Source organism: Esox lucius, chromosome 18 (assembly GCF_011004845.1).
Source record: "Esox lucius isolate fEsoLuc1 chromosome 18, fEsoLuc1.pri, whole genome shotgun sequence".
NCBI classification, from domain to species: domain Eukaryota; kingdom Metazoa; phylum Chordata; class Actinopteri; order Esociformes; family Esocidae; genus Esox; species Esox lucius.
The window spans coordinates 12,285,523-12,305,308 of NC_047586.1; the positions used below are offsets into that span (position 1 = coordinate 12,285,523).

The 19,786-nt window shown below is 45.3% G+C and overlaps 1 protein-coding gene across 5 annotated transcripts in view; it reads right to left on the reverse strand.

Annotated features, from left to right (window-relative positions):
- hivep2a (HIVEP zinc finger 2a) overlaps positions 1 to 13,630 on the reverse strand; it is an 80,165-nt gene extending 66,535 nt beyond the window's left edge. For 2 of the 5 annotated variants that reach the window (XM_029114659.2, XM_010882585.5), the window contains exons 1-3: positions 13,340 to 13,630; positions 8,099 to 8,172; positions 1,292 to 1,406 (exon numbers count right to left, since the gene is read on the reverse strand). The gene's annotated coding sequence lies outside the window, so the exon portion shown is untranslated. Of the gene's footprint in view, positions 1 to 1,291; positions 1,407 to 8,098; positions 8,173 to 8,598; positions 8,652 to 8,696; positions 8,819 to 13,339 lie in introns of those variants that run through there. The other 3 variants (XM_010882586.5, XM_020056112.3, XM_010882589.5) reach the window with 3 other exon arrangements.
- Positions 13,631 to 19,786: the final 6,156 nt, after the last annotated feature.

Below are 19,786 nucleotides of genomic sequence, written 5' to 3' on the forward strand. Positions count from 1 at the left end.
AAATCACATACCTCCATCAGTACCCGCCTCCCCCTTTTCTCTATCCTCCCGTTTCCGCCCGCCCCTCATTTCTCAGTCCCCAGACATCCGTCAGCGCGCAGCGAGCAGAGCAAATGACACTCCTGCCATTTGCTCTTTTGAGAGCGTGGGCGTAGTGAAGGAGTGCTTTAGTCACCGCCTGGCACAGCTGCGGGCTCCGCGGCGACCAACTGGTGCTTCAGCGAGCTCGCCACCTGTTCTGCCATGGCAAAGGAGAGGGGGAAGGAGCGAGAGTGGGAGGGAAGAGAGGAGGGAGCGAGGGGTAAAGAAGAGAGAGAGTGCCTAACCCCATTCGCTCCCCTCCTCACTCTCCCTCCCCCTCCCTTCCTCTCAAAGACAACCCATTTATTATCGGGGCAGCTTCCTCCAGCAGCCTGTCTCCATATTCACCCCTCATGTTTGGCAGGAAGTGATGCTAATCGCTAGCCGCTACAATAATCCCAGGCAGACACTGTATGACAGAGCAGTGAAACCGGCCCAGTCTAACGTTCTAAAGGCCAATGGCTATCTGTCTGTCTCTCTATCTGTCCATCTACTGTAAGTCTAGCATACTTCATGCGTCCATGCCATCTTGCTCTTTGGCGGGGAGCTCCGTGCTGAGAGGCTATTGGAGGAGGACCAGACAGGGATGTTGGAGGGACGGGAACAGGATCACAGTTACAGTGAAGAACAGGTGTGAGATGAGGAAGCCTTTGTGGTGTGGCGGGGGTCCAGGGGGGACAGATAGAAGGGGGCTTGAAGGACTCACTGGCTGACTAGGGCGAACAAAGTCTGCTGAGCATCATCCCTGCCCGGGCTGGTTTAGTCATCCCCTGAACCAGCATATACCTGATCACCCCTGCCCGGTCTGGTGTCGTCATCCCCCTGAGCCAGCATACTGTCTCATCTTCTCACCAAGAAACTCAGACTGGCCAAGATGTGAAGGGGGGGGGGGGGGGTCACAACCTGGCCAGAACATTGGTGGAACTAAGCTCCTCAGAATACCTACATTAAGACCATAGCGGAGAGCTCCAGGTAAACAGGGCCTTTTCACAGGAGCCAATGTGTGAAGAGAGGAGGCAGAGGGTAGTCCTGGGTGACCCAGCCCTTCTAACCCTTGCCCTACCTCTTTCATCCGGACCAACCAATCCACACCATCGACAACATCTGTGCATTTCCCAAAACAGGAAGTATGCGCGGCTTGCAGAGCCGTGTTTGCGAGTGCATCATTTGCATTTGTGATGAAGAGAAAGAAGAGGAAACGAAATCATACCTTGTTATGCTTTCACTGTACTGAGCCGCAGCGCCACACGTTTCCTCATGTCCAAACGCTGTTTTCCATGTGCTTTGACTACGGACACAAAGCTTGCCCAAGGACTTCTGGGTAACTACAGGAAAAGGGAACAAAACGGGTGCTCAGTGACGCTTCAATCCATGCTATTCAAATGAAGTTGCTCTGTTATCTCCCTTCCACTAAAGGGAAATAGAATGGCATGTGTGTGCGTGCGTTTTTGTGCACGTCCGTGTGTATGTGTGCATGCCAGTGTTTGCAAGTGTGTGCATGTTTGTGGGTCCTATCAGTATCTTCCTGACTGTAGACGGAGTAGAAAGACAAAAAAGAAGCATGGGTTTAACATAGCTCACTTGGCAAGGACATGGTGCTGGGAAATCCAGGGTTGTGGGTTTGATTCCCCTAATGGGCCAGAACAAATGTGTGCACTCACTGCTGCAAGTTGCTCTGGATGAGAGCGTCTGCTAAATGACTCAAAAGTGAAAGTAAAATGCCTGTGAATAGATGGAGTGTATTGATGTTTAAAGTGCGAAACCAACAGCTTGTAGACAGAGAGTAAGGAGTTTTAAAGTTTCCAGTTCTATCCTCCAGAAGATGCGGATCAGATACTACAGCAAATAATATGACTGAAGTCAAAGGTCTCCACAAAGGGTATTCTTTGTTAAAGAAAACTTGTACAGACGTTAAAATGCTTTCTAAAAGCAATTTGTTGAAGTGTATGGAGAATCATGTAATCAGATAATGTCAGTCCTGACACAAGAATGGAAGCAGAAATTAAATCAACAAAACAGGATTGAATTACCTGGTCCACCACCTATTTAAAAACCATGCAGGGCTAAAACAGCCCAGTATAAAGCATAATGCATCTTCTCTATGTCATCTGGGTGTGTAAGCATAAGTGAGCTTAAATGTGTGTGTGTATATATATTGTATATCATGTTGTGGTCCATGGTGGTCACTGGAGGTCAAGTGGGGGGGGGCAGGACATGCATCAAAGACACAACACTATAGAAGTGGCACAGCTAAGGATTCAAGGGGAACTTGGTGACTGCTATTGGCTTGTGCAACATGTTTAATTGTGTCGCATACAGTCAGTAAGACGGGTCTGGGAATGTTGGGCAGAGAAGAGGGCAGGTTAGCAAAAGGCGGGTAAGATCCCACCTTTGAAACCAGGACATCCTAAGACAGACACTGGCACCTGGTCACATCATAAACACATAGGTACGCGCGCACACAAGCACAGGATGAGGAATTAAGACGACAGCGTATGAAGACAGTGAATATAATGAAATACATGAATGGGGGGACGACGACGACACTGCTCTGCAGGCCTGTGACGGCCGAGGGAACTACGGTACAGCCTTATTTATTAATGCAGATTTATGTGGAGTCTGGCGTGCCACCGATCCACAGCCTAATATATCTGTCCCGGGTTCCCGGCTCCTGCGGATTGCGGTGCTGTGGTAGTTTTGGGTTTGTTTGTGGGTGTGTGTCCGTGTGATGTGATGTGTGTGTGTGTAGGCACGAGTGCACATAAATACACATTATATTTAAATAGACAGAGTTGAAATGATGCTAATATAGATGGTTAACAGATAATGTCTGCTAATATAGATGGTTTACAGATAATGTCTGTTCGCTCATGTGAGTTTTAAATGTACAGCTTGTTTACTGGTAAGTGGTTCCCACCCTTGGCCATGCTATTGGCTGTACGGCAACATGCTGTACTTTACATGACCTCATAGCTCAGAAAAGGCTCATCAGAAATTGATCACTGTGTTTCACAAGTCACTGCACCAGTCCCTCCCTCTAATTGGGAAATCTTTACGTAACAGAATGTGTCAGAGCGAGGCAAACTTTGAACACGAACATTTTTCTTTGAATGACAAATCAATGGTGATATCATGAACACAACTTTTATCATGTCATAAAAGCACGGCAAACACTTCAGGTCACGAACAATACGTCCCGGGCCAACGTTTATGAGGCCTGTGTGATGTAAAGTGGGCCGGGCGTCAGTCCCTGGGTTGCTCCTCAACAGAACAGGCAGCTTTGTTAAATCAGTGTAGAATACAGACCCGAATGCACTTGTCACCAAAATTATGTTTCTCTGAATATCCTTGTGAAAGCCTAAAATAGTAAATGACAAATTAGCTAGTCCTGTAATAGTACAAGCTTTCACATAGGTTCCGCCTGACCTAGATTGTAATTTATAATTTATAATAGTTGGATTGGGTAAACAACAACAGTCATTCAAAACCGAACAGGTGTGAGAGCATCCGTTTCTCGATGACACAGCTAGGATCGCACAAAAAAAAAATACTTTTAAGTTTTAAAATTCCTGTTTTGACTGAAATGACTGTACCCAGTACTGTAGACTCACGCCCCATTAGACTTCACCCTGAAAGCCTGGTCATTGCTTTGTCAGACGCCACACTTGCACCTCCTCCACATTGCCCAGAAATATTCCTATAGATTTTACTTAATGCACATAAACTATTTTCAAATGGGGAAAAAATTTAACATGTAACATGGAGTAATGTTTGGATTGCGCCAGGGGAACTGTTGTGCCCACAGCCTGATATCCAAACTTTACATTTCCACCACAGTTATGAATACGCATTTCGTCTGTAACCAAACATTTCACATTAGCCCTATTTATAGTCCTATGAGTTTAAAGGGTTAAATTATCTACACATGAATCCATACAAAGACTGTGGCATGCTTATGAATCTGCACCTGAATGTGCATGTGTAATTGAATGCATAGATGCTTGTGTGAGTGTGTGTGTGTCATTCAGTGAAAACCTCCAGCGACACCGGCATGTCACTCTGGCATGCTGCTGTCCCAGTCTACATGGTCATGGACACCCAGACAACAGCTAGCTCCGTGCCCCCACGTATTGACTCCCTCACTTAGCCCACACCTGGGTTTCAACTTCGTTAACACACTTCATTAATAAACACGATTAGGTGGCGGCGGCAGCCAGGATCCAAAGGCCAACCCCTCGCAGTCCTTAATGTAGCCAGGCAACGAACGGGTAGACTAAGACCGACAGGCCGATGTGAGCGACCTGTCCAGTTCGTGGATGTTCAACGCCACGTGCTGGGGTGGTGAGTTCCTCCATTAGAAACAGCCACTGCTGTGCAGATGTAAGACAGCCGGGCTATCAGATGTGCCTTTATTCTTATCAGCCATATTTAGATTCCCCCCCCGGAGGGAGAGTATTTGGCCACAGCCTTCTCCAGCAAAACACCTCCCTCCTCTCCACCATCAGTGAGAGTCGTCCATACTGTTACACTCTCAATCTGATTCCGTCGAGGACAAAGCACAGCTCAGAGGGTTCCCATAGTAACAGAATGTGTGTTTCTACTTTAGAGTTCTATTTCTCTGTCTATTGTCTACCACGCCAGCAGCTTGAGTCCAAGCCAATACCATGCTAACCAATAGTGCTCTTCTATGTTTCCTCTCCCCTCACAAGCTTCTGGAATCCCTGCAGTGGTTCAAAAAGTGGCCAGCCATTTTCTTTGGCCACTCATTAATATGGCTGTGTGTTTTCCTTGGAGAGGACTCTGTCATTTCAGATGTTGAGAGAGATGGATTGTTTAGGTTTTGTGTTTCTCTAGTGGTGGATTATGGCAGTGACGCTGCTCAAAGCTAGCCGTACACCCTAATGACAGCCCAGTCACAGTGCTGGCTAGACTTCTCCCAGGCTTGGCTGTCCTATAGAGGCCAGGGAGGAGGCCAGGGAGGAGGCCAGGGAGGAGGCCAGGGAGGAGGCCAGGGAGGACTTCCATGGGGGCTCAGGCTCATTACTTAGTAAGTGCATTACTATAGTTGCTCCTCAGAGCCTTAAAGTCTGAGCTTCAATGAAGCACAAACACACACACACACACACAACCCACCCCCCGTCACCCACACCCACACACACACACACACATCCAACCAAATCAAACTAGGCCAGAGGTCTCATGTCTAACCCTGTTTGTTTTCCCACACCTACTCACCTAGAAGGTCTTTGTGTATATATTGCGGTCATCCCACAAACGCAACATGATGTATCTAAACAGCTGTCCATTAGGGACAAGGGAACTGGCCCCAGCCAGCAGGGAGCTGACGGCTCATTATGGCCATGGATTTACCAGGGAAGAATCCAGGCTGGCAGCACCGACCTCACCCCAGCCTGGGCAGACCCCTGAGACGATCGGCCTGGGCCCGAGGCAGCATGACACACGGTGACAGGACACAACTCAAGGGCATTGCATGACGGGCCACTGAGCAGAGCCACCTCCACCTCTGGATGCCTGCTCGGCTCTAGATGCAGAAACATACTCACACGGCCAAAGGGAAGAGCAAAGCTGTGGCAGTCTGGCCTTATGATCCTCTCCTATGGGGATAAGACTCCACAGTACACATACTCCAGTCCATATTGATCGGGGGCATGCACCAGCGTGACTTCGGTCCTCCCTCCAGTGAGCCTTGAGGGTCCGTGCCTGGCCACCTCGGGTGGGCTTGGAAAGCCCAGGGCTATGGAGCCATGGCCGACTTATAAGCAGCAATATGGCTGTACAACAGCAGAAGGAAACCCCTGGGGGACACGATTTTCACTAGTACAACGCGAGCGCTGTCCAGGAATAAATAAACCTTTGTGGGTTGGTGGTTGGAAAACAATAACAAAAGACAAGGTATTGCTAAAAGGTTGGCGTGATAATATGAATGTTACTGTACCATGTGTAAAAGAATGACCACACTTTAAGGTCACCCCATTTTTGTGTGACAGTCCATTGGGGCTCTGTGGGAGGGCTTTGGCTCGACAACACTGAATACCCATGGAAACTATTTTCCATTGGAAAGGAAAAGAACCTCAACACAAGAGAACCTATTCCCCATGGATGTTTGATATCTTCCCTCCCGAAACACCATGAATCTCAGTCCACCAACATCTTCAGATGCACCCCCAAAATCCTCCGCCAGCTGTAGACAGCTACTGCTGCTCGGCTTACAGTACTTCCTGGCCGGCAGCCATTTTGGATCTCACAGGCCACGGGGCTGCTTGCATCTCCAATTAGAGGATGAAACAACAATTGGAATGCTCTACTCCGGTGCTTAGATAAATAGAGCTCGGCAGCACATTAACATTGCATCATAACAGATCCCAAGTCGACAAGAGACAAAATTACAAATTCCTTTTTAACCACTTAAGCACTTAATGCAACTGTGTTTTCAAAATAAATAAACAGTAACCAAACCGGAGTATACTATACTCTATTGTACAGTACAAAACAAATCAAACCATCAGTCCCCAGAAATAAAACTAATTGTTTTGAAATAATATTTAGTGTCCCAGCGAGGTCCAGCACATGAAGGGTTTGAAACCATTCGACAGCTACTTCAGCACATTGTCTCCTCGCTTCCCCAATGTCTCAGAAAAGCGTAACATAAAAAAAAAACTGCACCTTAAAACGTATAGATATAGTATTGAGTTCTCTAATAGCTCTCAATACATATACAGTATATTCATTTCAAGTGGAAAGCGCTCCTCTTAAGAGAAGGAATACCTTGTTGTTGTGCAGCTTGCCACTCAAGTTGTGCAATTTCTGAAGTTTCTCCCGGGCTGTGCCCTCGTTAGCCTACCCACCTACGCTGGCACTGCCAGGCTCGGCACCCCAGTTCACCGCCACAGCAGCACTGTCGCACCCCCACACCTTCCCTCCCACTTCCTGTGTGTTAGAGTCAGGATGACAAGACGATGACATTCACACACTAACACTGACGACTGAGTGGGGTGCGCGCACTCACACACACACACACACACACACACACACACACACACACACACACACACACACACACTCACTCACTCACTCACTTTCGTTCTCTTCACAGGGAGTGATGGTTATCAGCGTTTTACATGTTTATTTCTGTCTCCAGCTATGCCAAGAGAGACCCAGTCAGTCAAAGAACTGAGCGGCGGCCGAAACGCACTACATCGCAGGGCACACGCAACAAGATATACAAAGGGCAGTAGGAGACAGAGATAAAGAGACAAGACAGAAAGGGAGACCGAAGAAGACGGGGACAACGATGTCAAGCCAAAAGAAAAGATTTAAAACTGTCCTTCACAGAGTCAGCCTGTCAGACAGGATCGGTGTAACACGGTTGACTGAAGGTAGAAGGCAACTCTTTAAACCTCGATAAACCTTGAAAGGCTACATTGCTGCACGTTGCCGGCAGTACACATTATCTCATACAGGCTGCTCCTTCTATCAAGCCCATTGTGTGGAAATAATTGCAACTAAATTAGTCCTGTGACAGGAACATATGGGTTAATGGGGGGGGGAAAAGCACACACAAAAAACATCCTACATTTTGAATAATATACCCTTGGCAAAAGATTAGAACTGGTTACCATGGTATTCAGCTGTGACATTGAGAATAATTCTAGAAAATGACTACATAACGCCTCATTCAATGATTACTATCAAAAACAGACAAAGGGACCACAGTTTTACCCCTTAACGATGGATAGTATGCAGAAAAGGAGAAACTGCTTCACTGGTTCCCTTAAAAGATCCCAACATTTCAGACAGGAATTGGTATGGTCACGTCTATAGCAGGGCTCCAATGATGTAGCTTGTGTATTGTGAAACACTGACAGATGGAAATGGCTGAACAGAGATGTATACAGGAAGGAAGGAAACAGTGAAGTACAGTACAGACAGATACAAGAGTACAGTGAAGATACGCTACATTAGACCCCACTGAGCAGAGCGTAGTATGGGAACATACCTCAGGATTTGTCAGACTTCGTTTCCCTGGTAGCCCTGGCAAACTTATCCAGGCACACACCCGCTTCACACACCCTGAGATCAGGAGAGAGAGACAGGCTGTCAGCAATGTACAGGCTGGAGACTAAACATGCACGACCACACACAAAGGCAACAAACAGACCGACACGGCGAACGTGTTCAATAAAACAGCACTTTAAGTTCTTGGTATATATTCTTGCTGAAAGTCAACAGGGAACCGTTTCTCCCCGCTCTTTTTCCCTGTGTCTCTGTGCTTGTCAGCCTGCTACAGTGCCCTTTTCCCTTCAGGTGGCGTAGTGGAGCCTCTACTGCGATGCCCGAGAGAGACTCCAAGCCCTCGTCTGTCCTCTGTCCTGTCCGACACAGTCCCACTGATGTCACCACACCCACTACACTGACGAGAGGCAGGTGACAGGAGCTCTTTGTAGCGCCCGCTACCTTCCTTGATAGTATTTAGCAGAGCCCCCCCAGTCAGCCCACCTGACACAGAGTCCTCTGCATCCCTCCGGCGACGGGAGCTTTAGGGGTGAGCATAGGGGGGGAGGGGGGGGGGGTGGGTTTAGAAATCACAGCCTCACCGTCCCAGTCCAACAAGCCTCTACAAGCGCCGCTCAAACGGCTTTGAGAAGAGTAGCTATTCCCTTCTACCGTCCGCAGCCCTCTCTCTCGCTCTCTCTCTTTAGCTCGCCCGCTCACTCTCTGCCTCTAGCATTGCTTGATGCTCAGAGGCGGGAGCAGAGCAAGAGAAAAAAAAAAAAGAAAAAAAAAGGAGCATATTTCTTGAGCATAAGCAGCTGTGATTTGATTGGTTGGCTAGAAGCGGAGGAGGCATCAATCGAGCCAGTGACACTCCAGGAGGGTCTGCTGGCCGGCAGAGTGCGTACATGAAAGTGTGTCTCAGCTGGTTCTAACACTGCAGAAAGCGAGAGAAAAGAAAGAAAGCGGGCGAGACGGGGAGAGAGAGAGAGAGAGAGAGAGAGAGAGAGAGAGACACTACCTCTTTCTGAGAGCAGGAAGGAGGGAGGCCGTGAGTGTTTCCTGTTGTGCAGCAGAGGCGAGCGACTTGCGAGGACGTCACAAAGCGTTCACACTCCTCCGGGGCATAGTCACAGCCGGCGGAGGAAACACACCCGAGGAGGAGGAGTAGCAGGAGGAGGACAAACACAAAGACAACTCCGTGTGTTTACTCTCTGTCACAATGAGCCTCGGCTGCAGCTCCTCTCCTTCCTAAGTACCCATGTCCTGCTCCGATGACACGGGTTCACATTTAGAAGACACATAGCCCCTGTGTGATCGTGTGTGTGTGTGTGTGTGTGTGTGTGTGGCTCTACCAGGGCCTGGCAACATGCGAAGAAGAGAGTCATTACTCAGCTGTGAATAGCCCCATCCAGACACCCTAGGCCTGTCATCTCTGATGCCCAGATAGGTGTCAACTGCACCATAAATCACCTCTTTATTCAGACAAAATGACAATGAAGGAAATGCAATAATAGGGCAGGAATCTACAATTAGATGTGCTCAGGGCTTTCCCTTTTTTGTCCAAGGAAAGTCTGTAACAAGAAACAAGAGAATAACATAGTAGGCATATAAAATATTTCCTTCTTATGACTGTATTTAGTAATTCTTTCTTTTCTCTCTTGTAAATGTAAAGACATTCTTGCTTCCGTCAGCCTTGGACAGCCTGCTATGTCTTTCCACTGGGGTACAGCCTAGTGCACAGGTGCAGATGTTATCAAGGTTCTTACTTTGGCCATTTGCCTCCACCACTAACTATTAAGCTGTCGGAGGGCATATTCTCCAGACGCCCGTCCGAGTAGTACTTGTGAAAACATCGTCGACACAACACCTGATGTGGGCCAAAGGAGGCACATTTAGGTCCGCGCTAACGGAACAAAGCATCCTTGTAGAGGGAGACGGAGAGGCAGACAGACTGAAACGGAAACAGACAGAGAGAGAGAGACAGACTGAAACGAAAACAGACACATAGATAAAGACAGAATGAGATACAGAGCTAGGGACAGAAAGACAGAGAGAGAGAGAGAGAGAGACAAAGAAAGAGACAAAGAAAAAAAGAGAAAGAGAGAGCGACAAAGAAAAGAAAAAAAGAGAGAGAGAGAGACAAAAAAAGAAAAGAAAAAGAAAAGAAAGAGAGAGAGAGAGAGAGAGAGAGAGAGAGAGAGAGAGAGAGAGAGAGAGAGAGAGAGAGAGAGAGAGAGAGAGAGAGAGAGAGAGAGAGAGAGAAAGAGCCCCTGGTTATCATTGCCGTTTCCTCCATCATCCACTGCACTCCGGGGGAGCTGTAGTCAGCGCTACTTAGCACCCCCTGTAACCCCCTGTAACCCCGCCACCCCCTCCTTTAGCTCTGCAGGTGCACACGTGCATCTAATAGAGGAAACCACAGTGCTGGGTGAGTGTTTAGCAGGGTGAGACACTGAGCCCAGTCAGTCCATTAAGCCCTGCTGTGCAGGGAGTAGTGGGTCCCGGCGACACAGCTGAATAATTCAACGGTCCCCTCTCAGGACCTCTCACCTTACCTCTGGGGCCCAAGAGCTGTGATGTGGAACACACACACACTGCTGGAGATTGCATACACTCTTTCACACAAACACACACACACACACACACACACACATACAAAAATGCCTTGAGATAGCCCAGAGGGGGAGCCTGAACACCGAGTCATCCGTGTCAGTGCTGTTTCTGTTACTGTGATAACACGATTTGGATTTTGGAGTCAAGCTCAGGCTTCTTTTTGTGCAGAGGTGCTATTTTCAGAGTTTCATGCGTTTCAGATGTAGGACACAGGTGTCTGGATGCATTGTTTAGTGAACACAATTTCAAGCAAAATCCAGGCCACACCACAGACCTACCATTGCAGTACACATTGGATCAACGGTCTCAAAATATAAACAAACCCAAAAATTGCACAACCAACCACACAGTCCAAATGATGCATACATGTGAATACGCCATTTGGATCCACCACAAAACAAACACAATGAGATCAAAGGTATCGGATTAGTCTGAAGGTCATCCAGGTGCTTGGACATCGGAATCCAAATAACTCATTTAATGCAATTTGAATCACTCTTCTCATAATCAGAAGCAGAATAAAAATGGTCCCTTCCTCACGCACATAAACTGTATACACACACACACACACACACACACACACACACACACACACAGACGCACAAAAACATTTTCTCAATATACCTTGTGTAATCTCATTCGGGATTATGTGGGAATCCCCGTAGGGATTGGGGTGTGGGACAACAGACAGAGGTTAGAGAGGACAGAGACAGCAAGATGATTCCGATGACAAGGCCAGACACGGCTCAGGCGTGAGTCACAGTCATCCACCAATCACTGAGCGGTGACAGAGAAGCGGAGACACTTGGGAGCCAGGTAATACCCTAGCAGCTCAGTCTTCTTAACCAGATATGCTGTATACACTAGAGGAACATGCCGAGCCACTAGCGACAGGACACTTCAGGCATCGCAGTCTTTCCGCACCCAACGGTTCCCTCTCTGGGGTACCAAGTCATTAAATGTGTTGCACGGTTCATTCTTTGAAACTAGGAGGCGAGAATGAATCTTCCACAGAGGTACAAAGTGGATCCGATGTTTCCAGGCTGTTTGTTCTGGGTGTTTTCAAGGCCATAGTTCATCAGCAGTGAGGGATAGTAGCTTACTCTTTATTTACGCCGACACTGAAGGTGTGACTGGATCATTAACCTGCTTGTGTCAAATGATCCACAGTGTCTCTGTAGAGTACAGGAAAGCCTATTACAGGCCTGACTTTGACAGGTGAGTGTACACTAGAGCTGAAATAAATAGGCCAACTCCCTCACCAGAGGCACAATACCAGAAACTGTCCATACACAATGAGTAGAAATCCAATGCTTACAGTGGCCATTGTAAGGCTGCGCAATACCCCACAGATAACCTTCTGTATTCCAGGCTCACAACATAACCACCCTGCTCTCACAATGAGGTTGCTGATGCAGCGAAAGGCACACTACAATGTGTGTGCGGTATGAACTAATATATCCCAGTCCTCTCCATCCAGGCTGGGGGACAGATGGTACAGGACAGCATGTAGGTTGGCCTTGTAAAATTCATTCCCAGTGTTTGATGGTTATTCACAATGTCACTCCATTGCCAATGGCTAGGGGTGTCTAACCTGAATATCCGTTCATGGTCAGAAAATGCTCGACAATGGCTAAATACAGTGATGGGACTGAATTGTATAATATCTGCTTTAAAGCAACCTAAGATATCAAAATGAAAGATGAAAGATATAGTATGCAAGACTCCAAGGTTAATAAGACAAGCACTATCACATAGGCAAAAGGAAAATAGCCAAAGGAGCCAGGAGGGAAGTTTAACAAAAACAAATAATAATTATGTTGACTGATAATATAGGCAAGGTCTCTTATCATCAGGCTACCTTTCCATAAAAAGCCTTTGAAGTATTATAATAATCGACCATTAAGGATCATATTATGATAGTAATGCATATTGCACAAACGTTTGGGAGTAAAACACACAAACTTCGAAACTAAACAAAAAAGGTAGAAAACAAAAGTATCACTTTTAACATCCCTAGCTCTGTGCATTGGCGTAAGTTGAATAAATTGGTGCATGTGGTAAAGCCTAACTTGCGAACCAAAAACCAACATATTTATTTCATGATAATACTGTTCTCACCAGAAAAAGCACTGTAACAAATAGCGGCCGTGGGCTGAGAACCCCCTTGACGGGCCCCAATCTTGACGGCGAACACGTCATGGAACATTCCCGGAACGAGCCAGCGTACCACCCACTATCCCTCTCACAGACACACGTCCAAGCAAACAGAAACATACGATGCACATAGAATTACAGACAGTCAACAAAACCCAAATAACAGACAACATGTAGACTATATTTGACAAAGACAGAGAAAGGTGGATGGACTTGACTATTCCGCAGAGAAAGAGAAACACTACCCCTCTGCCATGAATCAAGCTTCCTAGATATAGGCTACAAGCCGTACGCCCGCTGCATTGGCAGTGCAAATTCCTTAGGATATTACGCAACATTCCTAATCTGCATGCAAGCACTGGGTATTCCCCATAGCTGTAGTAATAAACCGAACAAAGACGATATATTTTTCGTTACAAAACAACAACGTTTTACGAAGAAGTCAACTGTCAATGTCTACTTAGTGGCTTACCGTGTCACATTTGAAGTGCGGTGCAAAACCCACGTCCAGTAACATCCCAGAGAATGTCAACCTATGACAACGCTCTTGCAACTTCGCTTACTAACGGATAAAACTGTCTAAGACTCAAAGTGAAAAATGTAACATAAGAAAGGGCACAATTGGCAACGGTCGACTTCTGTACGACTATTTTGAAGCCATGCTGCTACAAAATTTAAAGTTGTGAGTAAAGAAATCCTCTTCGATTGGATTTTGAGAAGACACCGAAGCTATAGAGAGGGTGTTGCGTTCAGGAGAAACAAGGTTTATTCCTAGCACCACTTCCCAGAATAGAAAAGCTAAGGGGGAGAGAGAGAGAGAGAGAGGAAGAGAGATGGAGAGAGTAGCCTATGTGACAGTGTGTTTGGTGCGTGACGTCATCGGATCCCCCAGCGCGGGCCAAAGAGAGAGAGGTAGAAGCCATGGAGCGAGGCTGTCTGAGGGGGGAGAGGGACAAGGAGAGTCCGGCCCCAGACCTCTCTACAAAGGGAACTCCCTCATCAGTGGTGCGCCCAGGGACGTGACATACTGAACAGACACACCAGGGTACTTTTCATAGGATGTCCAATGGGATTTCATCGAACTAATTTATCATACCGTTTATTCATATAATGTGTCTCTAGAATGTCCTATACAATACTATAATGCAATTACTGGTGCAATTACAATGCAATTCAATAAAGGTGTAAACCAGGGGCCCTGGATTACATTCAGGTCTAGGCAGAGAATTCCTAGATTGAGATGATGGTCCGTCTAGAATAAAATGTTTTGGATATACTGAAAATCGACTGCAAGAATCCCAGGATATAGTTGGTACTCCACAATAACAGAACCATTGTAAACATCTATAAGGCTACATTGGGCTACAGTACTCCGCGTGAGAATATTTCAAGGTGAGAATATTTGGGAACAGATTTCCTGGTATTTTTTGCCCAATAAAGGAGGCAAGAAAAAAATACATACAGCCTGAATAAAATTATCTTTATTCTTAGACTACATATGCTGCTTTTTTTTAAAATCCTGCCTCTTGAATTCTAAGATATTCACTATATGTGCAACGGCTGCTCTGTGTCACTTCAGCAACATCATAAATAATTACAAAATTAGATTAAATTTGAGTTACTAAACCACATTCGACAGTACTTATCAAGCAACAGCAGTGAAACACTAAGTGAAGGGACATTGAAAAGGCCTATAGGTGCTAATGGTTCCATGTGTATGAGATCATGGTCACCACGAATCATCAAGGTGACCAATACCTGTCGCTAATGATGTACTCTGGTCTGCAAGAGCAACTGCAAAAAACGAAATGCCCCTTTACATTATCTAAGGCTATAACCCAATACAATCTCATTGTAGATACAGGTGTAGTGTAAAGCAAGAACCTTTAGTTTGCATAAACTTGTTGGGAAAAGTCCTCACACAGGGTATTCCAATAACTTTAATATACATTTTTATGAATTACTTGATTCTAATACTCCCTACGCTTTGTGTCTGCACGTGTGTGTGTGTGTGTGTGTGTGTGTGTGTCTCTGCTGTACATATATAGAGTTAAGTGGATTAGCAGCTAGAACAAGAGTAGCTTACTCTATCTGGTAGCTCATGGCAACATCAGATCAGCTGTGACTGGGGAGTCCCCATAGAAACAGCATTGAGAATTCTTCTTTCTAATCTCTGAGTAAAGCCATTCTCAAAGAGAGATTAGCTACCATGGCCCGAACTAAACAACTGTACTTAAAGATGCACTCCGGGGTTTTTGGCCACTGGTTGTAAAAGTGACGCAGTTGAGTCAAAACAGGTCCTCATAATGTATGCACTACGCCATGTAGAATTGCCTTTGGAAAGTATTCAGACCCCGTCTTTCTCCACATTTAGGTGTTATAGACGCAATTTAACATTTCTTAACATGTTTTTAAAAAATGTGTGCCAATTTATTAAATATACAAAATACAAGTGTCTCAAGTCAGACCATTTGCCACAACTCTCAAAACAGTGTTCAGGTGCATCCTGTGTCCTTCGATCGTTCTTGAGTTTGTCTCTAGAAACTGAAGTCCACCTCTGGCAGTGTCAATGGATTTAAAGGCACACAATTGTCTAAGTGAGGTCCCACACTTCACAGTACATGTCAAAAGGAACCCTACATTCACCTCAGACTTAATAAGAGCTGAGTAAGGTTATTAAAAAAAAACTACTATGGCATTGAAAGTTGTCTGGACTTTGGATATAGCACGCTCATCAATCAGGCTTTTATGGTAGAGTGGCTAGACAGAAGCCACAGCTGAGTAAAAGTCATATGACATGCCACCCGAAGGACTCGGAGTGGGAAAAATAACCTTAATAAAACGATCACAGGTCTGGTGAAAATTGGGTACCACTGATCACCAGCCTAATACAATTCCTATGGTGGAGTGTCATGAAATAGGGATGCTTCTCAGTGGCAGGGACTGGGGGAAAGATGAACAGAGAAAAATACAGAGAGGTCCTTGAAGAGAACCAGATCAAGAGTGGACAGGACCTTAGGTTGTTGGGAAGATTAAATCTTTCATCATGACAACGACTCAAAGCACACAAAGCCAAGACAACGCTGGGGTAGCTTTGGGACAAGTCTGTGAATGTCCTTAAATCACCTAACCAAAGCCCGGACCTGAACCGAACTGAACCTCTGTGGGGATCCCTGAAGATCCCAGTTCACTGATTCTCCCCATCTAATCTGACAGAGGTTGAGAGGATCTACAAGGAAGAATGGGAGAAACTACCCAGGTGTATAAAGCTGGTAGAATCATACCCAAGAAGACTGATCACTGCCGAAATCTTTCATTAAGATATTTCCACTATCTCTGGAGAAATCACAACAGAGCTTTTGACCCCAAAGGGCATGTTAGAACAGTATCTTTCTGCCTCATTATCTTTCATGATTGGCACAGTTCCTAGTAAAAACAGAGCTGCTGGTAGGAATACCTGGAAGAGTATCACATTGTGATTTCTTCATCCGAAGACATCTGAAGATATTCCCACAGATCAGGTTTTTTGGACTTAGTCACTGAAACGTAAATGTAAAACGTAATTGCCCAACAACCATGTGGTGATGAAAAAATGTTTTACTAACCATAAATCCAACAGTTTTGCTGTTTTGCAACATGCTGACTGATGCTAATATGAATGCTTTGAATGCATTACTGTACATTACCGTATCAAATTACGAAACTATGTGGGACTTTTACTGTTATTACATACTATATTTTGTGCTCTTACTCATAATTCTCAATGTCCATTGATAATCTCTCAGATAAATCCTTGAGACAAGACCTTTGAAAGGCTTTCTGTGTAATAGTTTAAACAGAACACAGCTAAGTCAGAGCTTGTCCAATAAAGGCCTGTCCAAACATTACATATTGTACTGAGTTATCAGGCAGGCCGCTTCTAAAGCTCCCAGAAGCACAGGAGCCCATAACCTGCTTGTTGTCCAGGCCCGGTATCATCGAAAGCCTATTAGATCTCTGAGAATGCACAAACAGACACAAACACAGACGCACACACACTGAAACACACCTTTACTCTCACACATACACACACACACACACACACACATATATGCACGCACTTTCCCCTCAGGCAAATGTCCTGTGACTGTAACTGGTGCCTCTGGGAGACAATGAGCACTGACAGCTGATGGATAGCCAGTTTTTACTCACTTGGCATGGCCGCTCCCCTCTCAGGCTCCACACCTAGTTGTACCCAGAACTAATCTGCTGCTATTGTCCAGCCTTTAAAATCCTCTGATTAACCCTAACACTCAGCGCTGCGTCACACACTCACTGGAATCCCAGTTTCAGTGACTTGTTGCCAGGAAATTACATAAGGATGTACAAGTGCTACACACATGACAAAGGTCAGTTTGTGAGAGTGGTAAGGCGAGGCGCTAACGCAAGCTTGTGGTACGCCACCGGTGAATCCTCAAGGAGGAGTTGCTTTCATCTTCCGCTCACAGGCCGTAAAACAGACAGTTAAAGCCATACAGGGCGGTCGGGTGACTATGATCAAACAACACAGGTCTCCTCAGACATATATGAGAGAGGCACGTAGACACCACAGAACTGACACGTACAGGCAATTACCAATAATTCAGTGTTATCACCTGTGTGTAGGATCTATTCTTTTCTAGGACCGTTGCCTCATTGAGTCATAAAATAACAAACAGACTTTCAAAATGAATTCAAGCAGAAATTAGACTTCAGCGAGTCCTCAGTGTCTGTAGATAGATAAATGGCCTGTTGAAAAGCAAGTAGCTGTAACTTGTTTTGCATGTTACCACACAATTATTAGAGCTAAACAAAGACCCCTGCTGGTCAAACTGGAATACTGACTCTGATATCGAGTCAGTAGATTTCAGTAAGTACTGATGTGTTACTAGAGCAATCCTTCCTTGCCTATTTGATTTTGAATTAAGCAAATTAAAATGTTCAATGAAAACAAAATAATTGCTTCATTATATGTTAGAGGATAATATTTGTTCATTTGTGGTACCGAAGTTATAGCCCTCCAAGAACTAAAGAATCATTAATCAAAATATATGCCCCTGGCCATACTTGTCTGGTATTTTGTTTTATTTCGGGAATGTTTTGACATACTCCTCAAGGTGGTGAGGTCAGAGGCACCCGCTCCTGTTCTGGGAGCCAATGTACCCCCTCTTCCTCGGAATCGGGCCGCATCTCGCTTTTCATGACCTCGGGACACTGGGGCTCTTGTGTCGCGGCAAAGTTTTCCACACTGGAACATTTGAGGGAGATAAAAAGCCAGGCTATTGCCAGTGCCTCTGAAACCCCTGGGACTGTGTTGTGTTTGAAGTAGGAAACTGACAGAAAGTGGTAAAACATTGCAGCCTGGCAGCAAGACACTTTCCACACTGGACTTGGAACACACTTAGTAGCATTTTCTGCTGGCCTGGGATCAGCAGGGTCAACATATTCTCCTAATTACAGGCCTCTGTACACAAAAACTGATCCAATCATTAGTTCTCTTTCCTCTAATAGTTCCGGGTTGTAGTTCCCCACAATCTATTTAGGATTGTTTACCTTCATCTATGATACATTGAGTTTATTATAACATACAGTCTGTGACATAAAACTTTGTTAAACAACATTCAGCTATTTTTTTTTACTTTATGAATATGAGATATTTTAATATCTAGTTTTTAACAAACTGATCTTTAAACACGAGATTCAGTCAATCAGAGAGACAACTATAAAACCACAACAAAGTCTAGGCAATGGGACCCTCTGTAATAATTTTGTGATTTAACCTAGACAAATTAATTTAGTGTGGCATCTATCAATGCAATCCTCTTCATGAGCATGCAAAGCATGACACTGCAAGGCTTCATGAGCATGCAAAGCATGACACTGCAAGGCTTCATGAGCATGCAAAGCATGACACTGCAAGGCTTCATGGTCACTTAAAAGCACAATTTTGAGTTTCATGCTGAACAGGACCAATCCAGAGCTGAGATGTTTTACAGGTAGTGAGCCTGCTGGACTTCAGCTGACGAACACAGAACAGTTTAATCTCCGTTTAATTTCCCTGAGCTACAACAGGAGCAAGACAAACAGCTTTATTTTAATTAATGCATAGTAAAGTTGTGTTCACTGCAGGCGACCCTTGATGGCAACAGCAGCTCATACCTGTCACTACTTTTAGCTAGTGGCAGGTATGAGATGTCTGTAACGTTGCACTTTAAGAGGCAGGACAGAGGATTTTAATAAAAAGAACTAAGACATGACTGAAGTAGAACAAAAAAACAGAACAGAACCATGTTACACACGGAACAGTATCCAACATAATGACAGACAAGATACACTATGGACAGAGGAACCTACCTAGGGACAGTGATCAGGAACACAGGTGAGGACAATGAACAACAAACAAGTGTCTGAGCTCCAAAACAGGGAGAGGGGGTTGGATCTCGGTATGACAGGCCAATCTTTCTGTTCAGTGTGCAGATGGGATTTAAAAAATATGTTTTAATGCCATATTGGGGTTGTAGAATGATAGCCCCAACAGTCAAAATATGCTTTTTCCTGTATCAATTGTTGACCTAATAATATTTTCTACAAAGTGATCTGTCTTTACATTTCAGCATTTGTCTGGTTTTATGAGGGACTTTGTGTTAATGTAGGGAGGGCTGTCCATTAGGCCATTCAAACCAGCCTAATAACTTAACAGACAAGAGAGCTAGCCTAGTCTCTCTAGATAAAAAAGGGCTTCTGTAGCCTTTACGAACACACACCCCGAAGGTATTGAAATAGCTTCGAGAGTTCCATTTCCATTGAAGCTTCACCTGTCAGTGTCTTTGTGCCCCATAACGTGTCAATGCTTTGGTTTGTTTTACTCTGAAACTTTGTGGTTGTACATTGATCTTCCAAA